Below are 18361 nucleotides of genomic sequence, written 5' to 3' on the forward strand. Positions count from 1 at the left end.
ATAAGCAAGCAGTTGCTCTCTGGGGTCATCTGTTTCTGATGAGAATTATTAAAATGGGAAACTATTTTTAAGCCAAATCATCAATCAAAAGTAGTCTCCATTCTGGCATGGCTGCTCTCCACAGATAATAAAAATCCCATCAACTGCTCCAAAGAAAAAATGACCTACATACCAATGACAGCGTGAATAATAATTAACCCTCCGTGGAAATGTTCAAAAGCTGGGACTGTGGTCAAGGCAAGATTCCCAGAGAGTATCAGGTCCTGCCGTCTTGATTCTGAACTTGGAGCAGATACAGGAAGTGAGGGCTGGGGCTCAGACCTTCAGGGGCAGGACACAAGTCCCAGGTGGGGCGCTGGGGGGATGTAGTCAGACCCAAACGAGATGAAGCAAACAGTCGCCGGCAGTTTGAGGGGCTCTCAGAAGAATCATTGAGTAGATGAATCACAGAAAAATGCCTTTGTAGGTGACTCCATCAAGCCAGCCACTCAGGGCCAGGACTGTGTCAGTGGTCCTCTCATTAAAGCCAGTTCAGCACATCGATGTTGCTGTGTTTAAGCCACTTGACTTTCTCCACCCAATGGATTAATCCTTATGGTCACGTTCCCCTTATCAGCGGATGGAGAAGCTCCGTGGTCATTGCCACCGTGTCCCCTAAAGGACACATCAAGGCTACATGAGCAGCGAATGGAGCTGGATTTGAACCCGGGCACTCAGACTCCAGAGTCCCAGTCCTCACCTTAAGCTCTGCTTTCTCCTGGTCTCACCCTCTCGCTAGGAGCTGGAATTTTTAGTGCCCTAGCGAAGCGTACATCATCTTCCAAAATTCGGATTCTCTGTCTGATTCTCCAAGTGCATGAGGAGGCCTTATTGTTTATAAGCCTGCCATCCTTTTAACTGATCTTTCACAAAGAAAAACCTGACCTGCCAAATCTTTTCCTTTTTCTAAGTGAGGTTCCCTTACCTTTGCCTACGTATTCCGTAGATAATATAAGGATGGAGCTGCAGCAGCAGCTGACGAAGATGAGAGAAGCAGCAGAAGGGTGACCTGGGAGAGGCCCGTGACACAATCACTAGTCATTGGATCTCCTGGGCCTCCATCTCCCCGTCGGTAAAAGGGCCAAACCAGGGATATAGTGCCATCAACTGGAAAGTATGGGAGGCTTGGATATCCATTGGTTTCCCCATAACCCTCAGGCCTGGAGAGCTTCTTATAACATCAAACATAGACTGGGTACATGCTGGCAGGCCCACCAGTGTGTATGTGCCCAAGATAAGTAAGACCCTACTTACTTATAAGTAAGACCCTTCACACACAACACCTGTACGTGTTTGCGGCGGCTTTGTTTATAATCGCCCCAAACTGGACTCAACCCAGATGTCCTTGGTGGGTGAGTCAACGGGTCCTGTCACGTCCGTGCAGTGGGTCACTGCTCAGGAATGAACCACAGATACAGCCAGTGACACGCGTGGCTCTCAGATGCAGCTGGCATGATCCTGATACAGGCCACTCGGGAAGAGGCAGAACCAGGGGCGGGGAACAGAACTGTGGGGCTGGGCGGTGAGGCTGTGACTAGCGAGGAGCTGCCTGAGAGAATCCGGGGGCCTGATGGAAACGTTCCGTCTCCACTGTGATGGATGTGGCTCCGTGCATTCATCACAACCCACAGGACTGAACTAAAGAGGTGGATTTCACTGTTACTGCTTTTTTTTTTTTTTAAGTTAAAAACTGTTTTAAAACTCAAACCCAGATCCTCCAAGACTGAAAAGAGAGCCAGACTCCCCACTGGGAGGAAAGAAGGGGTTTCCAAGTGAACTCAGTTCCCGGGGGACCCACCTCCCACACCCACCCGCTGGGCCTCCGTTGACACTGCTGCCCCTCAAGGACAACACCCTTCCCTTCCTGCTCTCAGCTCCCCCACAAAGGCTAGGGGGTCCAACAAGGGGGAAGGAAACCCAGAGGTTAAGGCCCAGCTCATGGGCTGCCTGCCTAGCTCTGCTCAGCAGCAATGGGATGGGCACCCATTGATGCCTGTCACCACCACGTGGGCAAAGACCTAGAACCCCAAGAAAGTAAAGCCAAGAGGAGCGACTTTGGTGCCCAGGGCCCAGTTTCCCAGCCCCTCTTTTCCTGAAGGACTCCTCCTCTCCGGACTGATTGACACTGGGAACGCCCACCCCCTTCAAGGGCGCTGCCTCTACCAGGGTTGCCAGAGAAAAGACAGAAAGCTCCATAAATCGAAATTGCAGATACGTAAGGAGTGAAAATCCCACGGATGGAGGAGCCTGGTAGGCTGCAGTCCATGGGGTCGCTGAGGGTCGGACATGACTGAGCGGCTTCACTTTCACTTTTCACTTTCATGCATTGGAAAAGGCAATGGCAACCCACTCCAGTGTTCTTGCCTGGAGAGTCCCAGGGCCGGGGGAGCCTGGTGGGCTGCCGTCTATGGGGTCGCACAGAGTCAGACACGACTGAAGTGATTTAGCAGTAGCAGCAACGTGTTTGTGTAAGTGTGTTTGCTGTGTGTCCCGTGCGATATGTGCACGCATTTTTTTAACTGCTGGATTCCCCAAGTGAACTCTCGGGCAGCCCTATCCTCCGCCACGCCCCCCACCACGGTGTGGCCCCGCCTACCACGCGTCCGAAGGTGGCTTGTTACGCCTTCCTGCGTCCAAATCCACGCACACACGTGGCTTGCCTCCTAGAGCCTCCCCTGGGGACTACCTAGCTGGGTCTGTTAGGAAAACCTCTCTACAAACCTGGCCCCAAAGCAGACTGGGGCGCTGGGGAAGGGGCAGAAAAGGCCAGCAAGGGAGATACTCTCTTCAACCTCTACTCCCCACTGGAAGCTGGACTCCAGGGCCACGTGCGGGCAGGTAAGTGACTGGGAAGGGAAGCCCAGTCCGAGACTCTGCTCACAAGCAGGCTGAGGAGAAGGCAGCCCCTCCGGGATGCATCAGACCCCCTGAAAAAGACATCAGGGCTCATCCTCGAGACCCCACCCACCCACCCTCAGATTGACTCTGCCACCAGCCTGGGTCCTCACCCCTAGGGAACTCTCAGTGGTCCCTACACTTTCCAAGGCCCCATGATTGTGACAGGTGTCTGGGGGAGGTGTCACCCACGGGCCCCCACCATGGAGGGAAGGGGGTGTCACTTCCCTTCTTGGGTTTTTTTAATTTTGCCATTCAGTTCAGTTCAGTCGCTCGGTCGTGTCCGACTCTTTGCGACCCCGTGAATCTAAGTCGGTGCAGAATTTGTATTAAAAGCCCCAGCAGCCTCGAAGCAGCTGCTCTCCGTCTGCAGGGGTAGCCGGAACAAGGTTAAACGGAAGTGCCTGGGACTTGGGTTCAATTAGATCTCGGGAAGTTTCCGACGGCCGCAGAGGGAATGGTCCCCGCTTGCGATCGGGTCCTCTCCTGTTCCTGTCTGCCCCAAACTCGGGTGAGAGCTGCCCGGTGTGGGGACCGGGCGTGTCTCAGCCTCATCCTGCCCTACCTACCGGTCACCTGTTGCTATGACGACCGCGCAGCTCCTCTGTGTTCCCGCTGCTGTGCCAGCGCTACGCTCACACAGCCACGTCCAGACAGTGCTGGCACTCAGGGAGGTCGCGTTCTGGGGGCAACCAGCACCCAACAGAGCTGGGAGCACGCGGGGGGCTGCAGGAGGGTCGGCGGGGTTTCCTGGAGGCCACGTCTGAGCTGACTCTGGGAGAGGTGGGCCCAGAGGAGGTGGGGAGTGGGGGGGGCTCGCGGGGGTGGCGCTCCAGGGGGGGGGGACCCAGCTTGGCCAAAGGCCTGGAGGTTAAAAACAACAACAACAACACAAAGCGGAGGGTTTACAGGGAACAGTGTGGCCGGAGACAGGAGTGGAAGGACTGGCTAATTAGGGTTAGGGTTAGACACCAAGGTCACTGACCCTGTTGACCGGGGTCTAACTGGATGCTGAGGGCACGAAGGAGAGAGGACCAAGTCCAGGTGCATCTTAGGAGGACTGCTTGGTGGCAGAGGGGTGGGCTGGTCCAGGGTTAGGATGCTAAGGTCTTGAGCAGGAGACAGGTTTGAAAAGCACATAGGAGGTGATTCAGCAGACCTGGGGATGAACTGGAGATGGGCGGTGAGGCAGGGGGAGGGGTGGGGCAGGTGAACCCCAGCTTCAGATTTGGGACACCAGTCAACTAGCCAGGATGATAGAAAGGAAGTGGGTCTGACGTCAGGCGGCAGTACTGGGGTTTCATTCTTGCAATGTCCAGGTGCACTCCCAAGCACCTGCCGGGCCACTCAGACCCGGCCCAGCCCAACAAGAGTCCGCTCTGCAGCCTCCGCCTGGCCCAGCCCCGCCCCCACAACTGCAGCATCGGTGCACGGAGCGTCTTGACCTGGACCTGCTGAGAGGTGATCAGGGTCCCAAGCGGACCTTTAGTGGTCACCGCGGGGATGTCCTAGAGGCATCAAAGAGGTCACCCAACGTAAAGGAATGTGGCCCAGTCTTGGAGGAAGCAATATGGCGGATGGAGCACCGGCCCTTGCGGATGGAGCCCCCGGTAAGCAGTCCGGAGCCCCCGGTAAGCGGTCCGGAGCCCCAGGTGGGCAGTCCGGAGCACCGGCCCCTGCTCTGGAGCGCAGCAGTCTTGTCTCCATCTCCTCCGGTGATGACGATGCAAAGGCCAGGGCCCTTTTGGGTCTGAGGCGCTTGCTGAGGGTGAAATTAAATAAAGGTGGCTCAGTGCTGCCGCCTACTGCTCGCCTCGTGCCATTGCACACACTCGGCATCACGGAACACCTGGGCCCTCCCAGGGCAGGGATGGTTACTGAGCCCCAGGGCCGGGCTAATTCCCAACAACTGAACGTTTGATCTGAAGACAGCGAGAAGGTGGGTGTAGCTAGAAGGCAGGAGGTGTCTTGGAGACCAAGGTCACTACCAGTGAACCTTTTCACATTCATTAGCAAGAGTGATGGCTGATCGCTGCTGGGAAGACATTCAGGCTGGGGCTGGAGGAACACCTGGTTCAGGAGCAGGGGGCCGGGGAGGCTTCAGGAGGCAAGAGAAGGAACATGGACTAGATAGGGGTCTGCAAACTATGGCCCCCAGGCCAAACGCAGCCACTGGCTGATTTTTGTACAGCTCACAAGCTAAGGATTTTTTTTTACATTTTTAAATGGTTGGGAAAAAAAGATCAGGAATCACAGTTGTGACAAAAATTGCACCGTCTGCAAAATCCAAGGTATTTATCTGCTGTCTGGCCTTTCACGGAAGTTTCTTGACTCCTGGCTTCGGGACACCTGAGGTCTCTGCCATCTGAGATGTTGCGTGGGGGCCAGGCTACTCTGGGACATCGTCACCCGGAGGTCTTGGCTCCCCCGAGCAGACAGCATCCAGGGACAACCCCCTGGGACCCTCGCACACAGCATCCAGGGTGGCCAATCTGCTGGGAGCCCCCACCAGGGAAAGGGGAGAGGACCTGCTGTGGGAGGGCGGAAGGACTGGAAGAGGAGCGGCTCGGGGCCACGTGCCGCCCCTCAGGGCGCTCCGCGCCCCGCCCAGCTGCTCCAGTGGAGGGAGTCACGCTCCCCCACGGACCCCGGTGGGGATGATGTGGCCCTCTGAGGCAGCAGCTCTGGAAGGCCCAGATGTGCCAGAAAGTTCCCCTGCACCCAGCGCAACTCACAAGACTTGTCAAAATGACCTCCTTTCGTGCTGCACATCCCTTCTTGATGAGGAAAACCTGCTGACGGTTCAGTTCCTTTGTTAACAACCCCAAGTTTTTTAAAGAAGGGGGAAAAAAAACAACCTCAGTTCTTGCTCTTGTGGAGGGGAGAGGAAGCCATTTGTAACATAAATGAATGAAGCAGGGTTTTCGCCCTCCATTGATTCCTGCATCTCGCGTCTGCAATGTTAGGAGCCGTGTGCTGAGAGCAAGAATGTCCGACGACCAGTCCTGCGCTGCGAGCACAGCTCACGTGCCGGACGTCATGCCAGGCCCTTTACTGACAACACTGTTGCAGCAGCGCAGGCGGGCTCCTGTCTCCCCGTCCCCCCAGGGGCGGTTTTGGGGGGCTGGGCATCATCTTGTCTTAGGCCAAGCTCCATCTCTCAGCGCCCCGGGGTTTGAATGCTGGCAACTCAGCCTGGACTAAGGCCCACGAGGGCTTAGGGCTCCAGGACTCTCTGGAAAGGAGGGCAAGGGGTACCCAGGGCAGCACATGGGCCTGGGGGTCTGCACATGGATGGAGGCCGTTGTCCTGGCTCTCTGCAGTCTGCTGCCGCGGGACACCTCCTCAGAGTCCACTCGCCTGTATTAAACAAGGTTACACCCGCAACACATCCCTGCAGAACAGCGTGGGCCAGTGTTCATTTCCTGTACATTTCCTTGACCCGGGAGCTGGAGATTACATTATCAGCCTCTTTTCCCTCCAGGTGGTTCTGAGGTGAGATGGGCTGAAGGATGAAACAGGGCTGTAGGCGATAAGCTTGACAGTCATGTATTCACTCAGCAAGCACTGATCACACCCTTACTCCATGCCACTTCCGGAACTAAGGTGTAGGAGGAAGGTCACAAGGCAGAAACAGCCCTTGCCCCTGGGAGAGATTTAAGTCTTCTTTTCATAATGAGGGTGCTGTGCTTTTAATTACTGGGGCACATGCTCTCTGTGGTCAAGTGTTGGGAAGCAAAAGCACAGATCCATGGGCTTCCAAGCCCATTGCCAACAGTCTTGTGACCCGTGTATGGATACGTGAGCCTCTGTTTTCTATCTGTAAAATGGGATAACATTTGTGAAAATTGAGTGAAATCGTATGTATGAAAGCATGGAGCGTGGCCTGTGGACAGGGCAGAACTTTAAAACCGTTACCTTACTCAGATGACACCCCAATAAACAATACAGGGTGACAGAAACATATTCACCCTAAGGACTGAAGCTATGGGGAAAGTGCAGGTAACCTGAGCCCCCAGCGGAGGGTTGACTGGACCTCAAAGGCCACCTCTTACACACATACACGCTTCCCACTACTGGTGATCTCTCCTGAGCCCCTGAACAGTGCATTCCACAAAGGCTGTTCCCACAGATGTGTTAATGACACCAATCATTCCCATTTATTGAGCACTTACTATATCCCACACCAACATCTCATTTAACCCTGACAGCAATGCTACAAGGAAGTGCTACTATTATCTCCATTTTACAGGTGGGGAAAGTGAGGTGCAGAAAGGTTGGTGAACTACCTGAGATCACACAGCTGATGCTGAGAGTGCTACCAGTCTGGGTCCTTGGCCTTCTACGGAACTCCAGATTATGGTTACAGCAAATATTGATCAGAGGCCAGACAAGGAATACAGACAAGGCTTTATCGGGGCTCATGCTGCAGCAGGGGGCGGGGCGGGGGGCAAGAACAAGTAACCGTTTCCCTTGCCTGCTCTCCAAGGAGGGCGAGCTTGTGCCTTATATGTGGTGAGGGTAGGGGGTGTGTGGCGATTGAACCAGAGGATGGCTTAGGTGGTCTGCCCACCCCCTTGGTGGTGTTGCATGTAGGGGGTGTGCAGACCCTGCTTTTGCTCCCAACACACTGTTTTGTTCCCAGACCTTCAGAAGGGGTAGTTGGATTCTTGGCCTTTTTGTATCTTTTGTCCATAATTTGCACCAACTGCCCATGCACCCAGTTATTTTTAGTTCCTTATAGTTTCTTTGTACTTTGTTGCTGGAGGAGATGGTCCCAGGTCCCAGCCTGTCTCAAGAGCAGCCAGGATTTGAACCCTCATGCATCTGACCACAGGGCCCATGGGTTACCCTCGGGGCTGTAGCACTGGGATCACCTGGGACGGCCAGGGGGCTGACAATGACACGCTATCCTGACATTTGTAAAGATTTTACTACGTGCCGCAGACTCCTGTGCTGTGTCTTAAAAGGGTCTTGCAAGTATCAACACAGCCGTACCACCTGGGCGCTGCAGAACTCACCGGCCTCCTCCGGGTCAGTGGTTTCCAGTTACACTGGTACTGACGTCAGCACAGCCGTGCCTGCTCGGTGCTAGTAGGTCCAGGCGCTCTGCATCCGCACCAGCTAACCAAGGCGGGTCTCCGGCACTCTCCCACCAACCGAGGCGGGGATGCGGAGTCACTGGCAGGGGGGTGGCTGCCGGGGCAGAGCTGGAAGCAGGCCCAGACCGTGGGGCTCCTCTCACCCCCGCTTCCCACCCCTGCCCCCGAGCCTCGCAGGGCGCACAACAGGCTTGGCCACCCCGCTTCCCCACCCTGGATGCAGCTTCCATTTCCAGCTCGCACAGATGGGTGGGGTGAGAATTCCTCTGATTGAAATTTTGCCCGGGAAAATTGGTCTATTTAGCTCCAAATCCTCACCCACGGCAGGAACTTCCCAACATAAATTTGGACAGCTTCAGTGGGGACCTTGCCTTCCCAGGGACGGAAAACAGCCGATCGGCCGAATGACATCCTAGGAAACCAGTGGATACCACGGCTCCCCAAACTGTCAACACCATCAAAAACAAGGGCAGTCAGACACTGTCACAGCCAAGAGGAGCCTGACCCTCGATGACAAGATGTAGCATGGCGTCAGGATGTATCCTGGAACAGAAAGAGGACGTGAGGAGAGGACTAGGAAAGCCTGAACAAAGTGGGCTTCCGGTGAAAAAACTGTGTCAACTTTGGGTCACTAACTGTAATCAGTGTACCACGCTAAGATGCTAACAACAGGAGAAAGTGGGTGCAGTGAGTTTGGGAGCCCTCTGTACTGTATGTGCAGTTTTCTGTAAATCTAAAATTGCTCTAAAAATACAAGACATGCATACTCATCAGTGGTACTACTTAAACTTACAGCTGTCTACTTTTTCACATTTCAATTTGTCTTATTCAACTTGGGCTGCTATCACAAAATACCTTAGACAGGGTGGTTTAAACACAGGCACTACTTTTCTCACAGCTTGCTGGGAGTCCAAGAGCAAGGCGCCGGCTGACTCGGTTCCTGGTGAGGACCCTCTTCCTGGCCGGCAGATGGCTCTTTTCTTGCTGTGTCCCCACATAGCTGAGGCTCTCCCGTCTCTTCCTCCTCTTATAAGGGCATTCATCCCATCATGAGGGGTTGCACGCTCACAACTTCATCTGACCCTATCCATCTCCCAAAGGCCCCACCCCCAACACCATCACATTAGGGGTTATAACTTCACTGCATTAATTTGGGGAGAATGCAAACATTCAGTCCATAACACAACTGACTTTAACAGCAGTATGCATTCATGGTAAGTCACTTTGGTTGGGTTTGACTCTCTGTGACACCACGGACTGTAGGCTGCCAGGCTCCTCGGTCCATGAGATTCTCCAGGCAAGAATACTGGAGTGGGTTGCCATGCTCTCCTCCAGGGGATCTTCCCAACGCAGGGACTGAACCTGCATCTCCAGTGGCTCCTGGACTGCAGGTGGATTCTTTACCACTGAGCCACCGTGGAAGCCTCAGAAGTAGTATATGCATGCCAAGAAGGAAAAAGCGGCCCCTTGAAAATGAGTGACCCTTCCTATCGCTTCACACTTGTCAGGATGGCTGTTATCAAAAAGGGTAACAAGGGTGGGTGAGGGGGTGGAGAAATTGGAGCCCGACTGCAGTGTTGGTGGGCATGTAAAATGGTGCGACTGATTTCAGAACTAGTGTGGAGGTTCCTAAAAAAATGCAAAATAAGACCACTTTATAATCCAGCAACCCCCCTTCAGGTTGTATCCCCGAAAGAACTGAAATTGGGCTCTCAAAGATATTAGTAACCCCATGTTTATTGCAGCGTTATTCAAAGTATCAATAGTATGGAAACCACTCCAGATCCCTCGACAGATGAATGGATAAAGCAAATGTGCTTAATACACATATAATAAATATTACTCAGCCTTAAAGGAAAGGAAATTCTGCCACTTTTGACAAAATGGATGGACCCGGAAGACATTATGCTAAGTGAGGAAAGTCAGTCGCAGAACAAACACTGCCTGACTCCACTTACACGAGGCGCCCAGAGTAGTGAAACCTACAGGTGCGGATGATGGGTCTGTGGTTGTCGGGGCTGCAGGCGGGGAAATGCAGCCAGGATGTTCGGTGGATACGGAGAACGACTCAAGGTGAGCAAGTTCCGGAGAGCTGCTGTACAGCTCTGTGCTCACAGTTAACGACCCGGCATTGCACCCTTCAAAGTTTGCTAAGAGGGTAGATCTCACGCTAAGTGTTCTTAAACAGGAAAAAAATACCCAAACTATCAGAACAAAATAAAGGGATGCAAGGAAACTTTTGGAAGTGATGGATATGTTTACCACTGTGATTGTGGTGATGGCATAATAGGTGCACGCATGTGTCCAAAGACATCAGGTTATACACATTAAACACATAGCTTTTTAATATATCAATTATGCCTTGATAAAGCTGAACGGAAAGCAGGAAGGAAGGGAGGGAGGGAGGGAGAAAAAGTGATGCTTCCCACCACTCACCCGGCCCCCCTCCTCCCCGGAGCGTGCTCAGGCAGCTGCCATGGGGCGGACAGAGCAGCTCACACCCCTCAGCCACCAGCTCTTGTCTCCTGGGAGCATCACTTCCAGAAGAAACAGACTGGGATCCTAGAGCTGCAATAACAGCCATGCTCCTAGCTGGGTGGAAGCGAGAGGGCGCTGTGCCTGTCGCTAGCCCGGCCTCGGAGCCAGAGGAGCCCCCTCCGGGTGGCAAGGGGGCCAGAGCTCTGGGGGCAGCCAGGCAGAAAGAGCGGACGCACACGGTGGCCTCTTGGATGCGCTGTGGCTTTCGGGTAAAGGCAGGGAGGCAGGCCGTGGCTTGGCTGTGTCCCAGCTCCAGGGACCCTGAGGAAAGCACGTGTCTCCTTTAAGACTCAGTCTCCTCATCTGTAAAATGGAGACACTAGGAGCAGCTGCCCCACGGGACTGCGGTGGAGACTAACCAAGAGCGTGTTAATATCAAGATAGGAGACAGCCACCCGAAAACATGCATGGAGAAGCTGTTAAAGATGCTTTGTTGGGCGACGGGGTTGGATGAGACGGGGCGGGGGTGGGGACCATTGCCCTCAGTGAACCGCCTGCATCCATCATTCGGATAAAGTTACTTGGAAGGCGTGAGATTGTGCAGGCAGAGCTCTGCCCTGGGTCAGCACATAGCCCGCACTTGGCGGCGATACGGACCAGGTGGCTGGGGTCGCAAGAGTTGCTCTGTCCTGTGGGGCAGTCAAGCCCCGGGCCTTCCTGGAGAGGCTGAAGGGACGATGTGACAGGCGTCTGGGGAATCTCAAGGAGGGGGACCTGGGGACGGGGACTTCACCAAACCCCAGAACACGCCGCAAAGGACCTCTCTCGAGATTTGAAGGCGGTGATTTGGGAATCAATTTCCAGCAGCTTATAAGTGTATGGAGCTTGTTAGCCCCAGACATGGTGCAGTCTGGCAATCAGAGAGGGGGAGGTCAAGAAGGCTTCCAGAAATCTCCTATCGTGACACCATACATTCGTCACTGAGGGAGCCAGCAGGTGTGGCCATGTCCCTGGCCTTCTGAAGCTGATGTCTCAGAAGCCAGCTGCACCCAGCCCCTGTCCACCCTCTACCTGCTCGACCCTGGTGCCCTCTCAGGAATGCCCACAGGCAAACCATGGGTGTGACCTGGTCTCATAAGGATGGCTGGACACAGGTGCAACGTGGACGTTGCAGGAATCCAGGCAGGCCCAGGGGAAGAAGGCAGATGGACAGGCACCTGGCAGCCCAGGTGAGTGGACATAAAATTTCCCCCACCTCCATCGCCCCCACACCCTACACACACAGGCATGCACCCCACCACACACAGACACACTCCAGGCACAGCACGGCCCTCCACACACAGAGACACACACAGACATCCCATCACACACACCCACGCCCCCCACCCCTCACAGTGCTGCCCTGCAGGGGCGAGCACAGGACACAGCGCATGCGTGCGTGCTAAGTCGCTTCAGTCCTGTCTGACTCTGCAACCCTATGGACTGCAGCCCGCCAGGCTCCTCTGTCCATGGGATTCTCCAGGCAAGAATACTGGAGTGGGTTTACCATGCCCTTCTCCAGGGGATCTTCCCCACCCAGGGATCAAACGTGCGTCTCCTGTCTCCTGCATCGGCAGAGGGGTTCTTTACCACGAGCATCACCTGGGAAGCCTACAGGATAGAGAATCAGGCTCTACTGGTCCTAGGCACATCACTTAACCTCCCCACCACTCGAGATACAGACCTACCAACAAAGACACTCGACATAGAACAAACAGGGGGGAGAAAAAAGTCTGAAAGAGCTGTGTAATTTATAAGTCAGATTGCAAAGGTAAGCTGTTGCTCTCATTAAGTAGTCAAGTGAGGCAGTCCCAGTGAGGGTGGGTGGGGTGGGCAGGGCTAGGGAGGGCGGGTCGGAAGCAGGAGCCTGGAAGGCACCCTTGGATCAGCTTTCCGGAGCCCCCTGCACCTCCCCGGGCCAGGGACGAGCCCTGGCATCAGCCATAGGATTGCAGGGAAGAAAAAGGCAAATCCTTTTTCTTACTAAACTAATCCACCTGTTCATTTTTATTCTGAAAGAGACACTTCACGCCCCGAAACAGCAGGGCAGCCGATCTCATCACACGAAGATGGGACTGTCTTAACCAGTGGGCTGGCGACTTCTTCACTCAGTTCTTATCCTCCGGTGGCCTCCTGGCTGGGGTTTTGCTGCTGGGGCTGCTCCCTAAAAGGCACAAGAGACCCCAGATGGGAAGGTGTGGGCCTTGGGGAGCAGGGGTTGAGACTTGGGGGGTTGGTGGTGAACCAGTGAGTCACTCCTGTTTTGTGGCACCTCCCTTACCTCCGTGGAGGGCAGGGGGTGGGGATGATTAACTGCAGGAAACCGCTCGCCAAGAGGAACATAAACCGTGCCTTCCCACGAAATAATCCACCCGGAGTCAAGGCAAAAGGAAATTGCCTCTCTGTTCCTCTTTCCCATCTGTTTTTCTCCCTCCCCTCCCACAACTGTCTTAAATATACCAACACGATTTTAAGCTTCCACAGGCAAAAAAGTATATGTCACTGCATATATTACAGAGATGTGCGGAATGTTTATATACTGGGCTCACCAACAAGTCCTGCTTTCTTCCATCGCTTCTCCCTACCTCATCCCCAAACTCAGCTCCACTATCTCATCTGCAAAGGAAGAGGCTTCCAGTTTCAGGGTTCGCTGTCCACAGCCCCGGAGACTGCCTGTCTGCGGGACACGGACTGGTGAACCGGACTGGAAGCTCCAAGAGGGCAGGGATTCTGCCAGCACCGGGACCGTCTCCCTGGGTCCAGAACTGGACAAACAGGCCCCCCTCCCTGGCCATGGCAGAGAAGAGAAAACAGGCCCAGGGCATGGCTGTGTTGTGGCCAAGTTCACACAGCCCGCTACTGGCACTTCCACAGTGCCCATCACACTGGCAAGCTTGCCCCCTGGACTGGCTCACCTTCATGACCTAGAAGCCCCCTTTGCAGCAGTATTCACCCACAGAACAGGAGCGCCAGAGGAGCCGGACCCAGAGCTAGGGCAGGGCTCTGCCCAGGCCCACGTGCGCGTGTCACCTGCCCCCAGCCGAGCCGGCTCTGGAGCCGGCAGCTCTGAAGGCTCGCGGGGCCTGGCATTCGTCCCAGGAACAGGGGCCAAGGGCAAATCGCTTCTTAATTCCTGCTTACAGTGCAGGGTTTCTGCTTTGGCCTGGGCGATGGCCAACCCCCAACAACACATCCCAGTCTCTTATCAGCCTGCAGTGAATTGATCCTGGGAACTGAGCCTTGCCTGATCCACAGACTCTCCTGTAACTCGAGAAGCGGCAGCAACCATCTGCAGGTGGAGGCTCCTCTCTGCAGCTGGCGGAGGCCTGGAAGCCCTCTTTGCGAGCCCTTCTCCCACCCACCATCCCTGGCCCTCCTGGAGTCTGAGACCAGGCCCTCCTCTCAGGAGCCTCACTGCCCAGCCTGGCCAGTACCGCATGGGCCCCTTCACAGCCCCTTCACAATCAGCTCTTATTGGATTTTCCAATATGGATTTAAGAAACAATTCATTGGGTTGATTATCACATCAGCGCTGACAGCAAACGACCCCTAAATCTCAGTGGTTCAACAAACTCGTTCGCTTTTGGCTCACGTCACCGTCTAATGTGAGTCGGGTGGCTTTCTGAGTAGACGTCCTCTGAGACACGTTTATCTAACATTCACCTGGGGAGATAAAACATGAGGAGGCGCGGGTGCATCTGTGGTGAGGACAGGTAGACAGCACTTCTGCACACAGTCCGTCAGCCAGAGCCAGCCGTGTGACAGCCAACTGCAAGGCAGGCTGGGAAATGTAGTCTTCCTGTGGGACAGGAAGAGGAAATGGACAGGTGGGCATCCGATCGCTCGGCAACAGAAGGAATGATGACCCTGGCTCTTCTCGAGGGAGTTCTCTGTGCCACGCATTGTGACGGCAGCTACATATACACCATCTCATTCAGTCCTGAAGACAGCTCACTGAAGACTGTGTGTGTGTGTGTGTGTGTGTGTGTGTGTGTGTTGCTCAGTCATGTCCAGCTCTTTGCAACCCCATGGACTGCAGCCCACCAGGCTCCTCGATCCATGGGATTTTCCAGGCAAGAATACTGGAGTGGATTGCCTTTCCCTTCTCCAGGGGATCTTCCCAACCCAGGGATCGAACCTGGGTCTCCCACATTGTAGGCAGATTCCTTACCACCTGAGCCACCAGGGGAGCTTACTCATCTTTATTTGCACGTGAGGAGACTCGAAGAACACACAGTGCTCCAACTCCAAATTCCCTGCTCTAACGCATGAGTATATTCTCCCCCAAACAAAACCGATGGAGAAGGAAATGGCAACCCACTCCAGTATTCTTGCCTGGAGAATCCCAGGGACAGAGGAGCCTGGTGGGCTGTCATCTATGGGGTCACACAGAGTAGGACACAACTGAAGCAACTTAGCAGCAAACAAAACCGAAACATCGCAGAGAAGACTAGGATTTTTTTGGCCACCCTACCTTCCATCCCAGACTTCCCCCAAATTCACGGTTGTTATCAGTTTGATGTGCAACTCTGTGGATCTTTGTGTACATGGATTTATGTCCATGAATATATTCACAGTGATTATTCAGTTGATTTGTCATTTTCTTTAAAGAAAAATAGACCTATACTACACAGTCCCTTGGACCACAAGGAGATCAAACTACTCAATCCTAAAGGAAATCAACACTGAATATTCATTGGGAAGACTGATGCTGAAGCTGAAACTCCAATACTTTGGCCACCCAATGCGAACAGCCGACTCGTTGGAAAAGATCCTGATGCTGGGAAAGATTGAAGGCAAAAGAAGAAGGGATTGTCAGAGGACGAGATGGTTAGATAACATCACCGACTCAATGGACATGAATTTAAGCAAACTCCAGGAGATAGCGGAGGACAGAGGAACCTGATGTGCTGCATTCCACGGGGTTGCAGAGTCAGACATGACTTGGCAACTGAACAACAACATCGGATACTACACACATCATTTTGTAACAAAATCTAATACACACCTCCTGATAAGTATCCAGAGTTTTATCACCAGATCTCTCAACCTCCCAGATTTCCATCAAGGAGCAATTCTTGTGGCATAAGGTACAATCTCCATAAGGTCTTGGCTAAAATGCAAATACCTCCCAAAAGAAGTATAAACATGAAACACCAATAGCCACTCACCCCTTAGCTTGACATCATCTGTCTCTGTAGAGCCAGACGCAGAAGGACAGAACCAATGTCTTCTCTTACCCTTGGCCCAGTGCCTGGCTTGGAGACACTCACATCTGTGCCCGAGACTCTGTCCTATGTCGACTGTCTCTCATCAAACCACCCAGGGTACTGGGGGCCAGGAAAAATGGGTCCCTGGGGGTGAAGGAAAAACTCACCCTTTTGAAAGTGGGATTAGATGAGACCAACCTGTAAACAACTCGAGGCTGTACAGCTGAATATACTGTGCCCTCAAGTCATCTTGTAATCCTCCCAACAATCCCTGCCATGTAGAGGGTTTGGTTACTCCTATTTCACAGCTGGAACCCCCAAGTCCAAGCAGGGAGGTGGATTGTCCAAGGCCAGCCCCTAAGTCATTCCCCCACCTGCACGCAACCCAGCCTCCAGGCCTGGGGGCAGCAGCCTGCCCTGAAGCTTTATTTAATGGGCTTCTTCTCTCCAGTGCTGGACAGGAACCCAGAGATTTGAACCACACCTAAAAATGATTTAAAACTCACTGAAGGAATGATGCTAAAGCTGAAACTCCAGTACTTCGGCTACCTCATGCGAAGAGTTGACTCATTGGAAAAGACTCTGATGCTGGGAGGGATCGGGGGCAGGAGGAGAAGAGGACGACAGAGGATGAGATGGCTGGATGGCATCACTGACTCGATGGACGTGAGTCTGAGTGAACTCCAGGAGTTGGTGATGGACAGGGAGGCCTGGCGTGCTGTGATTCATGGGGTCACAAGGAGTCAGATACGACTGACTGACTGAACTGAAATGAACTGAACTGAAACTCTATGCACTTTGAATCAAACTTGACATCATTGCACTGACCTCTGAACCATATTTGAGGGACTTTCTCTATCTCTCACATATGCTTGGTGACTGAACAGAAACTCGTCTATCAGAAGAGGTTGATGATGGCTCTGCCTGAAGGGATCTCTTCTCCTCTGACCTTGGAGCATTTAACATCTGCACCATTAACGGCCGATTAATCCACTTCACCTGTGTCAGCTCCTCTTTTGCTATTTAAATAATACTTGTCAAAATTTATCAGGAGATTCTGTTGTGTCTCCCCCAAATAGAGGATGATCTCTTTGAAGGCAAAGGCAAACGCCTGACCTTGGCTGTGAGCCGTGAGCCCCCAGAATGCACAACCTGATGCCTTGCACATGGAAGGTCCTCAACCCACACTAGGGGGTTTTACATCATCTCAGCATTTTCATACTTTCATATTTAAAATATTATTTTCACCAAACAGGATGATGTCTCTTCACTTCCTTTCATTAGCACGTAATTTTCTCTCTTCTCTTTTTTATCAACCATGTTTAAGTTCAAGAAAACGTATCTCACCACCCCATAATCGTCATCACCACTATCATGATTACCACCATCAACATTATCTTCACCATCATTACCATATCACTACCACTACCATCACTATCACGTGACATCATCACCTCCACCATCACGATCATGATTACCACCACCAGCATCATCACTGTCATCACCATCACCACCATCACCACCATCATCTTCATCACCATCCTCGCCTACTGAGGGCCTCTGCTATTGGTCAGGCAGTTGCCGTAAGCAACCAGCGTCACAGCCATGACCCCGATGGTCCCTGGGCCCACTAGTGCCACGCTCGCCCCATCGCTACGCCACCCTTCACTGCATCCTCCCTGCAGCCCTGTGTTTGCTCATGGGTATGAGGCCCTCCCCAGCCTGCATGCAGGGCCCTAAGGGCAGCATTCAGTCCTCTGTACTGCCCTCTAAGGGAAGTAAATTTCCCCCATTCTGCAGATGCAGAAACTGAGGCTTAGTGGGGCTCAGTAACTGACTTCAGGTCTCACGGCAACTTCTCCAGCACATGTTACAGTGCCCTGTAAGGTGGAGGGCGGTTAGTGAAAACTCTTCTTCTGGGTATAGTTGACATTCCTCATAATAAAAATTTAAAATAAAGTGACCTCCTCAAGCAAGAAAAAAGGAAAATTGTTAAAACAGGTGTCAGGCTGAACTTCTTCACTTGTGTATTCCAAGTACCCAGTACATATGAGGTGCTCAATAAATGGTTACTGAATGGAAAACAAATGAATGAAAAGCTTGTGCAATACGCCAGGAAAGCAAGCGGCTGAGCTGGAGCCAAAGCCCAGTGGGCTTCACTCCAAAGCCCACTAGCACATCCCCACGCCACCTCAAGGAGGTCCTTCAAGAAGAGTCCAGGGGTCTCTGGCAGGGAGGTCCCCTCCACGGGAAACTCACCTGTGTTCCCTCACTCCAAAGGTGCTCCAGCACTCAAGCTGGCCGGCATGCCTACCTTCTGAGAGGAAGACGTTTTCCTTTTCAATTCTACTGCTTCGGGATCAATAGTGGGGCTGCAGAGTTCACAGACAGAAATCGATCGATCTGGATCGATGTTGGCAGCACAGCATGGTCATCAGCTTGCTCAGCGGCTCCTCCTGCTGTCTCCCTCTCCTCCTATCTCAAAGGCCTCATCAGGCCCGAGAACGGCCAGGGCTGTTACAGACTCAACTGGAAGGCCAGGGTCTGACCTGCCACCAACTGGACCCAAACCTCCTACAGCCAGACTCAGGGGACCCA

The sequence above is a fragment of the Ovis canadensis genome, chromosome 26, assembly GCF_042477335.2.
Source record: "Ovis canadensis isolate MfBH-ARS-UI-01 breed Bighorn chromosome 26, ARS-UI_OviCan_v2, whole genome shotgun sequence".
NCBI lineage: Eukaryota > Metazoa > Chordata > Mammalia > Artiodactyla > Bovidae > Ovis > Ovis canadensis.